General features: G+C 40.2%; 1 protein-coding gene across 2 annotated transcripts in view; it reads right to left on the bottom strand.

Annotated features, from left to right (window-relative positions):
* Nucleotides 1–10379, bottom strand: part of TBCEL (tubulin folding cofactor E like) — a 101196-nt gene extending 90817 nt beyond the window's left edge. For both annotated transcript variants that reach the window (XM_073903863.1, XM_025893771.2), the window contains exon 1: nt 10189–10379. The gene's annotated coding sequence lies outside the window, so the exon portion shown is untranslated. The remainder of the gene's footprint in view (nt 1–10188) is intronic.
* Nucleotides 10380–11747: the final 1368 nt, after the last annotated feature.

The following is an 11747-nucleotide window of genomic DNA, read 5'->3' as shown; positions in this document are numbered from 1 at the left end:
CCAGATACAAAAGGACAAATACCATATGGTTATGCTTATATGAGGTAGCTGGAGTAGCCAAATTCATAGAGACAAAAAGTAGAACGATGGTTGCCAGGGGCTAGGGAAGAGTGGGGAATAAGGAGTTCCTGATTCATGAAGACAGAGTTTCAGTTTGGGAACATGAAAAAGTTCTGGAGAGGGATGGCACCAAGAATGTACTTCATGCCACTGAACTATACACTTAAAAATGTTGCTTAAATGGTACATTTTATATTTTACCACAATAAAAATATTTCAAAAAATTAAGGAATACAATACATGCTATGTAAAAAAAAAGATGAATATAGGTGTAGCCCAAAATTTCTGGTTATTACTCTCTCTGTACACTTATCAAATTAACACCAACAATTCACTTAAGAATCTTAAATGGTGAGTAAAAGATAAACTAGTCAAGTCTCAATAAATGCATTTTGTGAGAGGTTTGATTTATGAAGTATACAATCTTCATTTATCTTTCTTGGACTCCTTTACCGATGTTCACATGGAGAAATATCACTAACGGATGAGGAATTAATAGAGTTGACATTTTAAAAACCTCTAAAGGGCACTTGCCTTTACAAAACTTACGCCTTAAGTTACTAAGAGCGCCTATGAGAAAATATGATCCTCACACAAAAGTCACAATAATAAGGGTTTAATAATTTACACTTGTTTTCAACATTTTAAGGGCTGCAATTCTTTCCTAAAGTCCATTTATCTATGAACTACATAATGATACTGAGATTATAAATAAAAACATTCTCTAACAAAAAGTGTTTTTATTGAGACAATGGCATTTAGCAATCAGAACTTAGTATCTGAGAGATCCATTGCATTAAGTTATTCTCTTAAAATAAAATGTTATAAAGACATGTGTAAGCATGAGAGAGGAAAAAAAGTGCTGAAGGTAATGGTTTCCTGAAAAACTGCTTCTCACAAGATTTCATAGTATAGTCGAGCGTCATTATTACGGCATTATTTGCAAATTCGCCCTCTCCATAAAATTTGTTTCTAACCCCAAAATCAGTACTTGCAACATGTTCCTAGTTATTTGCAGATGCCAATTTGAGGTGTCCAACGTGCATGCTTCCCACTGAGATAGAACAGGACAGCACTCTGTCATCCCGCGTCAGGTCTCCTACTGTAAACAAGTGCCCTTTTCATGATTTAGTGCCATGTTTTTCATATTTTTGTGTGTTTTTGGTTGGTGAATTCACTATTGAAAACAGCTCCAAAGTGAACTGCGCAAGTGCTGCCTAGTCTTCTTAGACACAAGAAGCCTGTGGTATGCCTTATGGAGAAAATCCATGTTAGATAAGATTTACTGGGGCATGAATTATCAGTGCTATCCACTCTGAATTCAAAGTTAGTAACTCAACAGTATATATTGAATAACACGTCCTTAAACAGACACACATACAAAAATGTAAAAAAAAAGGGGCGCCTGGGTGGCTCAGTCGTTAAGCATCTGACTTTGGCTCAGGTCAGGATGGGATTGAGCCCCGCATAGGGCTCCCTGCTCGGTGGGAGGCCTGCTTCTCCCTCTTCCACTCCCCCTGCTTGTGTTCCCTCTCTCGCTGTCTCTCTCTGTCAAATAAATAAAATCTTAAAAAAAAAAAATGTAAAAAAAAAAAGTTAAAAAAAATGTAGCAATCAGTTAACCAAAATGTTATGATCAGAAGCTGGCAGGAACCTAACCTTGTATCTCCTGTAGGAGCAATGGTTCCATATTCACTCATTCAGTGTTCATGGCAACTTTACATAAGTACCATAAAAAACAAGAATCAAGAACCGACTGTACTTTGTTAAACAATGGGGTGGAGGGAATCAATAGAATAGAAAAGACAGCCGACAAACAGGCCCATGTGAATATGGCAGCAAATGGCAAAGACATCAGTAGGAAAAAGGTAAACTTCAGGAACTGGTCTTGGGACAAGTGATTATCAATTTGGGAAAAGGAAAGTGAATCGTCACCTCACAACACAGAAAAACTCAACTGAAATGTGAAAGTCAAACTTTATCCCTATGAGAAGAACATAGTTGTTTTTTTTTCTAACAGGAGAAGAGCTTTAAGATCTTGATTTAGGGAAATATTTCATAAACAAAACAAAAAGAATCCATTAAGGAAAAATCAACAAGAAAAATAAAAAATTTTGATCAAAAGACATTAAACATGAAAAACTACAAATCAGAAACTGGAAAAAGATGCTCCCAACACATGTAACTAATATGGAGAACTCCTAAAAATAATAAGAAAAAGACAAACAATCCAATAGAAAAATGACAAAAGACATGAACAGTATTTAATAGAAGATAAGATTCAAATGACTAATATATGTAAAAGATGTTAAAATTTAATAATATTCAGAAGTGAAAATGAAAATCTCAGTAAAATACTACTTTATATAAATCAGCAAAACTTAAAAACTCTGGGGCACCTGGGTGGCTCAATCGGTTGGGCATCTGCCTTTGGCTTGGGTCATGATCCTGGGGTCCTGGGATCAAGCCCCACATTGGGCTCCCTGCTCAGCCGGGAGCCTGTTTCTCCCTCTCCCTCTGCCTGCCGCTCCCCCTGCTTGTGCGCACTCTCTCTCTCTCTTGCTTTCTCTGTTAAATGAATAAATAAAATCTTAAAAAAAAAAAAACTTAAAAATTCTGATAATACCAAAGTGTCAGAGAAAATGTAGAACAGAAACTCTTTCACTGCTAGTGGGAATACAAATACCTTGATAAAAACTGATATGAATACCTTGGAAAACACTTTATCATTGTCTAGTGAAGTTGAAGATGCATGTACCCTGTAATATAGCAATTCTACTTCTCAGTGTAAAATCTACAGGAACTTGTAATATGTGAACCAGGAAACAAGCACAAGAATGTCCACAACAATACTGTGTGAAATTTTGAAAATCCTTGCCCAAAAAAGGCCCTTATATCCAAGAACAGGTAATGGGATAAATTACATTATACTCGTAAGTGAAATGTTACAGAGCAATGGAAATTAACAATTGATAGTTCTCTATGGTTTTCTAATCAAAATGAATGACCTTTAAAATCAAGAAATTGAAGACACAAATACATGGAAACATATTCCATGCTCATGGATTGGAAGAATTCAGATTGTTACAATGTCCACATTGCCCAAAGTAATACAGATTCAATGCAATACTTAATCAGAATTCCATTGGCATACTTCACAGAACAAGAACAAATTATTCTAAAATTTGTATGGAACTATAAAAAACCTGGAACAGCCAAAGCCATCTTGAGAAAGAAGAAAGCTGGAAGTATCATGCTACCTGATTTCAAATTAGACTATAAAGCTACAACAATCAAAACAGTATGGTATAAAGGGGATTAAGTGTACTTATCTTGATGAGCACTGAGAAATGTAAAGAACTATAGAATCACTGTATTGTACATTTGAAACTATTATAACACCGTACATTAATTATACTTCAATTTTTTTAAGTGTGGTATTGCTACAAAAACAGACACACAGATCAATGGAACAGAACTGAGAGCCCAGAAATAAACCCACACAGATATGGACAACTAATCTACAATAGGAGTGTACAATGGAGGACCGTCTTCAATAAATGGTGTTGGGAAAACCGAACAGCCACATGCAAAAGAATAAAACTGTATCACTGTCCTATACCATACACAAAATTAACTCACAATGGATTAAAGCTTGAATGTGAGACCTGAAACCATAAAATTCCTAGATGAAAACATAAATGGTAAGCTCCTTGACCTCAGTCTTAGCAAAATCTTTGTGGATCTGACTCTAAAGGCAAGGGAAACAAAAACAAAAATAAACAAATGGGACTACATCAAACTAATGTGCTTATGCTCAGTGAAGGAAACCATCATCAAAACAAAAAGGCAACCTACTGAGTGGGAGAAGATATTTACAAACCACATATCTGATAAGGGGTTAATACCCAAAATATACAAAGAACTCATACGACTTAACAACAACAAAAAATCCAAACAACCCGATTAAAAAATGGGCAGAGGATCAAAATAAGTATTTCTCCAAAGAAGACATACATATGGCCAACAGGCATGAATGCTCACCATCACTATTAGGGAAATGCAAATCAAAACCCACAATGAGATATCATTTAACACCTGTTAAAATGGCTATTATCAAAAAGCAAAGAAACAAGTGTTGGCAAGGATGTGGAGAAAAGGGAACCCTTATATACTGCTGGTGGGATTGTAAATTGACACACCCACTGTGGAAAACAGTATGGACATTCCTCAAAATATTAAGAATAGAACCACCATATGACCCAGCTATATCCCCACTTTTGGGTATTTATCCAAAGAATACAAAAACACTAATTCAAAAAGATATGCACCCCTATGTTCACTACAGCATTATTTACAATAGCCAAGATATGGAAACAACCTAACTGTCCATCAGTAGGTAGATGCATAAAGATGATGTGGTATATTCATACAATGGAATAGTACTCAGCATAAAAAAGAATGACATCTTGCCATCTGCAACAATATGGATAGACCGTAAGGGTTATGCTAAGTGAAATAAGTCAGACAAGCACCATATGATTTCACTCAAAAGTGGAATCTAAAAACACAAAACAAATGAACAAACAAAATATAACAAAAATAAACTCATAGATACTGAGCATAGAATGATGGTTATCAGAGGGGAAAGGTGGCTCTGGGGAGTGAGACAGATGAAGGAGGTCAACTGATTGGTGATGGATGGCAACCAGACTTATGGTAGTGACCACTTTGTAGTGTATGCAGATGTGAATTATAAAGCTGTATACATGAAACTTGTATTTTTTTTAAAAAAACACTGTTGAAAGGATAAAATAATCACAAATATATAGTACAATTCCACTTATACAAAATTCAAAAACAGAATATTAATCATCATATTGTTTAGGGTCTCATACACATGTAATACAAACTATGAAGAAAAGTCAGACACTAACAAACCCAAAATTCACAGTTGTGGTATCCTTGGAGGGCAGGGATGTATTATCAGGGAGAGGCACACAGCGGGCAAAAACAGAACTCTTATTTCCCTCTTCAAGCCTGTTCTTCCTCCACCAGTCCCCACCTTTGGAACTATATTTGGTTTCTCTCTTCCTCTCACACCCTCATGTAATAATTAATCAGCAAGGTTTATCAACAGTATCTCTCAAACCCAACTCTTTCCGTCTCCATTACTTTACTCTGGTTGAAGCCTCCATCAACCTCTCACTAGGACTGCTGCAATAGCTCCCTTCCTGGTCTCTCCCGACTATACAATGCATCCTCCACAACACAGCCAAGTGATCTTTTCAAAATAGTAAGTCAAATCATGTCCTTTAAGTTCACCAACGGCTTCCTTCCCTTCACACTTAGAATGAAACCCAATCTCTATCGGGGTCTTCACGGCTCCCTCCAATCTGTTCTCTGCTCACCTCTCTGACCTCACCTCCTCCCACCCACTAGGTTTCAGCCAGCATGGTTTTCTACTTCTCAAAACTTGCCAGGCTGATTCCCTCCTAAGACATTCTCACAGGAATGCCTTTTACCTGGCTCTTGGTTTTGCTGGCTTCATCTCAGCATCCAAGCCTCAAATTTTAAACATAAATGTTACCTTCTTGACAAGGCTGCCTCTGACCAACCCATCAAAAATAGCCCCACTGCTACCATCAATCACTCCAGCCTCTCTCATTTTTTACGGCACTTTCCACTCTATGTTAATTTAGGGCTTCAGTCCCTTCCCCCAGAACCTAAGTCCCACAAAGGTAGAGATTTGTCAGTCCAGCTCAGCGTTACATGCAGGAACATCTGGCACAGGGCAACAAATAGTTGCTGAATGAATTAAAGAGTGAATTTTACTTTGACGTAACAACTTCTGGCAGTGAAATGAAAAGTATACTGGTGATGAGTATGACAGAATCAAAAGAGAAATTATGAAAATCACTCGGAAGAGCATTAATCTCAGAACTTTTAAATTATCCTTTTCTTAACAGTGCTAGTAATAGATCACATTTCTAAGGGCCACTAATGAATTATTAGTAAAAGTTTCACACAGCCACAGTCTGGAGTTTTGGAAGTGTGTCATCTTGTTCAAATCTGTTTCTAGGAGAGCACTGTGAGTAAGAGCCCGGGGCTTCAGTTAGGCCTAAGTTCAATCACAGATCTGCACTGGAATTTGAACAAGTTACTTACCTCTTTATGCCTGCCTTGTCATTTGTAAAATGGAACTATTAATAGCTATTTCGTAGTCATTAGTCACTGTGAAGATTAAATGACGTTTTTAAAGCATCTAGTTGTATCTGGCATGCAGTAAGGAGTCAACAAATTGTCATTATTATTATTATGAATGCTGAGAATAGGAAGGTCCAGACAAATGGGACAGCTCAAAAACTGTGTGTACCTACTGTAATATAAAGCATGCTAGGTAAGTAATTCTCAAATTTTAGTGTACAGAAGATCCACCTAGGCAAATCCCAAGATTCAGATTTACTAAGTCGAGGGTGGAATTTTCAGAGACCTGCAATTTTCACCATAAATTCAGTCAATTCTGATTCACTTGGTCCATTAACTCTGATAAACCCTGTGCTAGGTGTCCTAAAGATTATAGAGGTTACTTGAGCCTCCTGTCCTCTATGAATTTACAATCTAAAAGGGGTACAAACAACATATACAAATAATACAAAGCAATGTAGGAAAATTAGTGTAGATTGTACAGGCAAGACTTTAAGGAAGAAAGGTCATCTGTAATAAAATGATGAGTAGGAATTCATGAAGAACACATTTCCCAGACTTTCAGGAATAATGTTACAAAAGAAAGTACAATGAGCAGACAGCTTGGCAGGAACAGAGGATCTGCAGTTAGGATGGAAAAACAATGTTAGGAAAAAAAAATAGAGGCTCTAGGATACCATCAATGCCAACCTAAACAGTATGGGCTTTATTCAGTGCTGGCACTACGAAGTTAATGGTTTTTGAGGAGAGAAATGATAAATTCGGGTGTTGTTCTTTGGAAGAGTACTCTAATGAAGCTATGCAAGATCAAGTAGAACGAGAACAACAGACAATGGCAATAGTGAGGCTGTTAGCACTCTAATCTCAAAGAAATGAAAGTCAGGAGAGGGTAATGAAAATGATTGAAGAGGAAGGAATGGCAACTCTTAATGACTCAGGCATGACAATCACAGCTGACTGCTTCACTCCTTAAGTCCAAACTGTATCACTGTCAGTTTCATGTTACTTTTTAGAACTTTTTCTTATATAACTAATTAGAATAAGTATCTAGAGTTCACTTAAAACACAGCCCACAATTAAGAGGTCAGTAAATAGGCCTCTGACTAGTCAAAATACATGTCACATAGTTCATACACTAAAGAGTATTTGTGTATATATGATAAACATATATACATATACAATTGAAAGAACATTATTCAGAGCTGCACAATCTTATTTTACACAAAGTTCTAACAAATATAAGCATCTAATTTCCAAACCCACAGCAGTTTGGAAGCAAAAATTAGGAGAAAAGAGCCTGCTATAGGTGGACATACCTAAGAGTCTGAGGTTCAAGAGAAAAAATGAAAACTATAAAAAAGCACACACAATCACTCAGGGTAAGTTCTCCACAACTGTTTATTGACAGGTACACATGATTCCCAGAAAAACGAAATTAATGAGATTCTTCCTTCATGTTCCAAGCAACTACCACAGAAAGAAAGCTTTTAAACATTCTTTAAAGCTAAAGATTTCAAAACAAATATTCACCTGATAAAAAGATAATTTTTAAAAGATGGCTGATACATGCCAACATAGACCCTCTCACCAGTACCCAAGATATAGTCAATAAATATATAATTTACAACACACAAAGTTTGAAGATGATTAAAAATGCTCTCATAAGGCATCTCATCAAGAATATGGCCCCAATGATGAAGTTTAATTTGGGTAATTCTTTCCTGATGGCTATGACTTGGAATTCCAGGTCCCAAATAATATGAAAGCATCCTCAACAAGAATTAACACCAATAAACTGGTCTTAAATACATACCCTATAAATTTACCTACTAAAATCAGGCAACATTACTTGACACTCAACATCATGTAACAATAGGCTAGATGACAATCTTTAAAAAGACTTTTAAACATAGCAATTCATGAAGGTCTCTCACTTTGTTCACCAATACTTATTAATGTTCATTATAATACTGTTCATATAAAGACCTAATCTATTTTATAAACAGTTAAAAACATCATTGGGGGAATTAGATGTTAACTGACTGAAAGTTACACTTAAGTTTATGATTAAGTTTAAAATATATACTAAAGCCATGAACCTATATCTTTAATTATGTAGAATTATTAAACTATATATTATTGGAATAAGAAGAGTTTAGGTTTCAGCTTGAGAGTTTTTAAATAGCAGAACAGCAAATCAGTGTATATTTACAACACTATAACATTAAAATTACCTTAAGTATATTGTAGGGATAAGTCAACTAAACGGAATTAGGCCTCTCATTTTCTTTCACATGGCAAAGGATAGAGAAAATTAAAGCATACACTTCAAAATTTCATAAAATAATCAGGCCAGATTAAGATATCAAAGATTAAGATTATGCTCCAAAATGCCAAACATGCTACGTTATAAATATGTAAACAAATAAAGCAGTCAGTTGCACCCCCACCCAAACCCATCTCCTTATAATCATCCTGGCTCTCTAGAAGCATACAACATGAGGACACTAACCGAAGCCAAAGAAATGTGCCTAGGAGACAGTGTTTTTCAAAGTGCAACCTGTGACCCACAAATCAATTTAGTGGACTTCAGTCAGCATTTTTAATGAAAGAGAATGGAACATAATAGAAATTATCAGAACGCATCATATGTAATAAGGGTAAACAGTGCTCTGTGAAACTTTTCATTCATATATAGGTATGTACTAGATCATAACATAAAAAGTACTTCTTAACATGGGGCATGATTTAAAAAAAAAAAAAAGTTTGAAAGCTCTTACCCTAGAGATCTAGTTCTAATGCCTCAGGACCCAAAGGCTGAGTGTTTTCATTAGTCCTCAGCACCTACAAGTAATCTCTTTGCTCAAGATGGCCTCTTGGAAACCAATTTAAGAGCTCCAGGGCAGCGTAAAAAGAACAGGGACTGCCCCAGCTAAGCCTGTGTCTGGACCTAAAAGGGTTGCTGACGTCCCCAAACAACAGCCCTAGGCGGTGCCTACAAGCTCCCAGTAACTGAGCAACCTTCAGACTAGAGCTCCTCCTTCCTCAACTGGCTGTCAACAGTTGAACTCTTCCAACCAACTTTCCTTAACTACAACTTCTAAAATCACTGTTTCAAGAGAAGACAGTATGAAATCTTCTCGCTTCATCAATTCCCAGAATGTCTTCCTAGGAGAGGATCTAGAACTCTGTATTCCCCGTTCTCATCAAAGAAGGAAGCACCACACAGGATCCTTACACTGCCCCCTTCCCAGATCCTAGGACAGGGTACTCCTCCCAGGCCCCGTCTTACTCCAATTCCCTCACTCTGAGCGTCTCCCAACTCGAGGGCAAAACGGTTCTCCCAAAAGCCCGTCTTAAACTAACGCATCCTTTCATCAGCCGCCTGGAAGGAGCAGGCCTAGTGTCCCAGGAGCCTGGAAATGCCCGCCAGCTCCGTTCCCCACCAAACCTCCCTGGGGACATGTCCTCTACTACCCCCCCCACGCCCCTCACCTTTGGATACAGGAGTTCAGAGACAAAGTTTCCTATTTCCCCAGCACTCGTCTCCATCTCCTACCACCCAGGGGGCATTTTTCCATTCCCCACGCCCCTCGTAAGGTGAGAAGCCGGGATTCTCCCAGGGACTCAGGCACCTGCCTCCTCCCGCCCCCGCCCCCACCCGCCAGGCCCTCCCCCTCTTCCCAGCCCAGGACCCTCCCCGCGCCTCCCCAGCCAGTCCAGGCCCCATTCTCCCTCCAGCCGCAGGCAGGTGGCCCATCCCTCCCTTCCTCCCAGGCAGGCCTCGTCCCGCTCCGAGTTCTTGCCCGCGTTCCTCCACACTGCGCCCCGGGAGGAACGGCCCTCCGCGCCTCGGCTCCGGAGGGGAGCGCTTGGGGCCTCGAGAAGCCGGCGGAGCCGGCGGGCCCGGGCTCCACTCACCCCTCAGCCCGGGAGGCGGGGGAGCTGCTGCGGCGGCTCCTCGGGCTGCGCCTCTCCTCCCCCCTCCCGGCCACCGCTGTCGCTGCCGCTCAGCCTCCGGCCTGGTCCCGGGCGGCCCCGGCCCGGCTCCGCTTCACCTCGTCCCCCACTCTGGCCGCCGGAGCCCAGTGTCCTGCATTGACCCGGAAGCAGCTTTCACGGCCCAACAACAACACGTGACCCTGCCGCACGTGTCACGTCCGCTGCGTGAATGGGAGGGGGCGCCGCGGGAGCGGGTCCTCCTCCACCAAGCTCGGGTTGCCATGGCAACGGGGAGGCCTGCACAGGCCTGGGCCTCGCTACTAACGCGCTGCATCTGCTCTTCCCCTTGGCCGTCCGGAGGGCACACCCTAGGTGCCAAGGAGGAGTAAATTGTCCCATCAGAGTGCGGTGGGGACGGGTCAGAGCAGAGCCTGGGCAGCTGAGAGGCTGTGGCTTTACAGAAAGGAGCATTGGGCTGAACCTTTGCAGACTTACCTGGAATGTTGTCCTGGCTCTGTCACTAATTTTCTGTGTGACCCTGATTAACTCACTTACTGCCCCTGGCTTCAGTTTCCTCACCAGGCGAGCTCTAGGCTGTAATCTAATAAAAATCCCAAGATGCTTTTGCATGAGGTTGTGCTAGCACTCTGACCTTTCTTCTGTGCTCCCTTTGCAAGGCCTGTGTCATCCTGAGATTTCAGCGCTCGGGCACCAATGGAATAATACCAGTTTCCATGCATTGAGCACCTTCCAGGTACTAGGCACTGTACACAGGCTATTTCTAATTTTAACAACTTGCCAAAGTAAGCATTTTGTAGAATTGAAAACTGAAGCTCACGGAGGTTCAGTGATCTGCCCAAGACCATCCAGCGAGTAAAAGTGATCAGACTGAGATTTGAATCCAGGTCAGTCTGGCGCCAAACTAAAGTCCATGCTCTTCACATTATGACATGCTATTGCTCTAGCTCCAGATACATTATATTTGACCATTGGGCTGTGATTGCTTATGTACTTATTTCTCCATTTCTTTTGCAGGAACAAAATGGAATAGGGATGGTGTTGGCTGGTCCTGAAGAGAATTCAGCCTTGTATGGATATGTCAGCTGAAGTGCTAGGAATCGGAAAGGTCTATGTGCTACACACATAAGATGTGTGTGTTTTTATGTGGTGTGTGTCATGGAGCTGGTGAGGAGTTGTGATATGCATGCACATGTATATATTGGTTCCTAGAGTGGGGGAGAGAAAATTCTTTAAGGGGGACCCAATGGTAGCTTATCACTGCAACTCCTAGGGACTTACTAACTCTCTCATCGTGTTTTGTCTTACCCCATAGGTAGAGCTTAGAGAAGTTAGAGGGGGGACAAAAGCCCAAAAGAGCTGGCTTTTTAAAAAAAGATTTATTTATTTTAGGGAAAGAGAGAGAGCAGGGGAAGGGGCAAAGGGAAAGAATCTCAAGCAGACTCCCCGCTGAGTGCAGAGCCCAAAATAGGGCTTGATCTCAAGATCTGAGATCATGACCTGAGCCAAAATCAAGAATC

Source organism: Callorhinus ursinus, unplaced genomic scaffold, assembly GCF_003265705.2.
Source record: "Callorhinus ursinus isolate GAN/ISIS: 27379988/994484 unplaced genomic scaffold, GSC_fseal_2.0 scaffold19, whole genome shotgun sequence".
Classification (NCBI taxonomy): Eukaryota; Metazoa; Chordata; class Mammalia; order Carnivora; family Otariidae; genus Callorhinus; species Callorhinus ursinus.
This window is presented reverse-complemented; position numbering and strand designations above follow the sequence as displayed.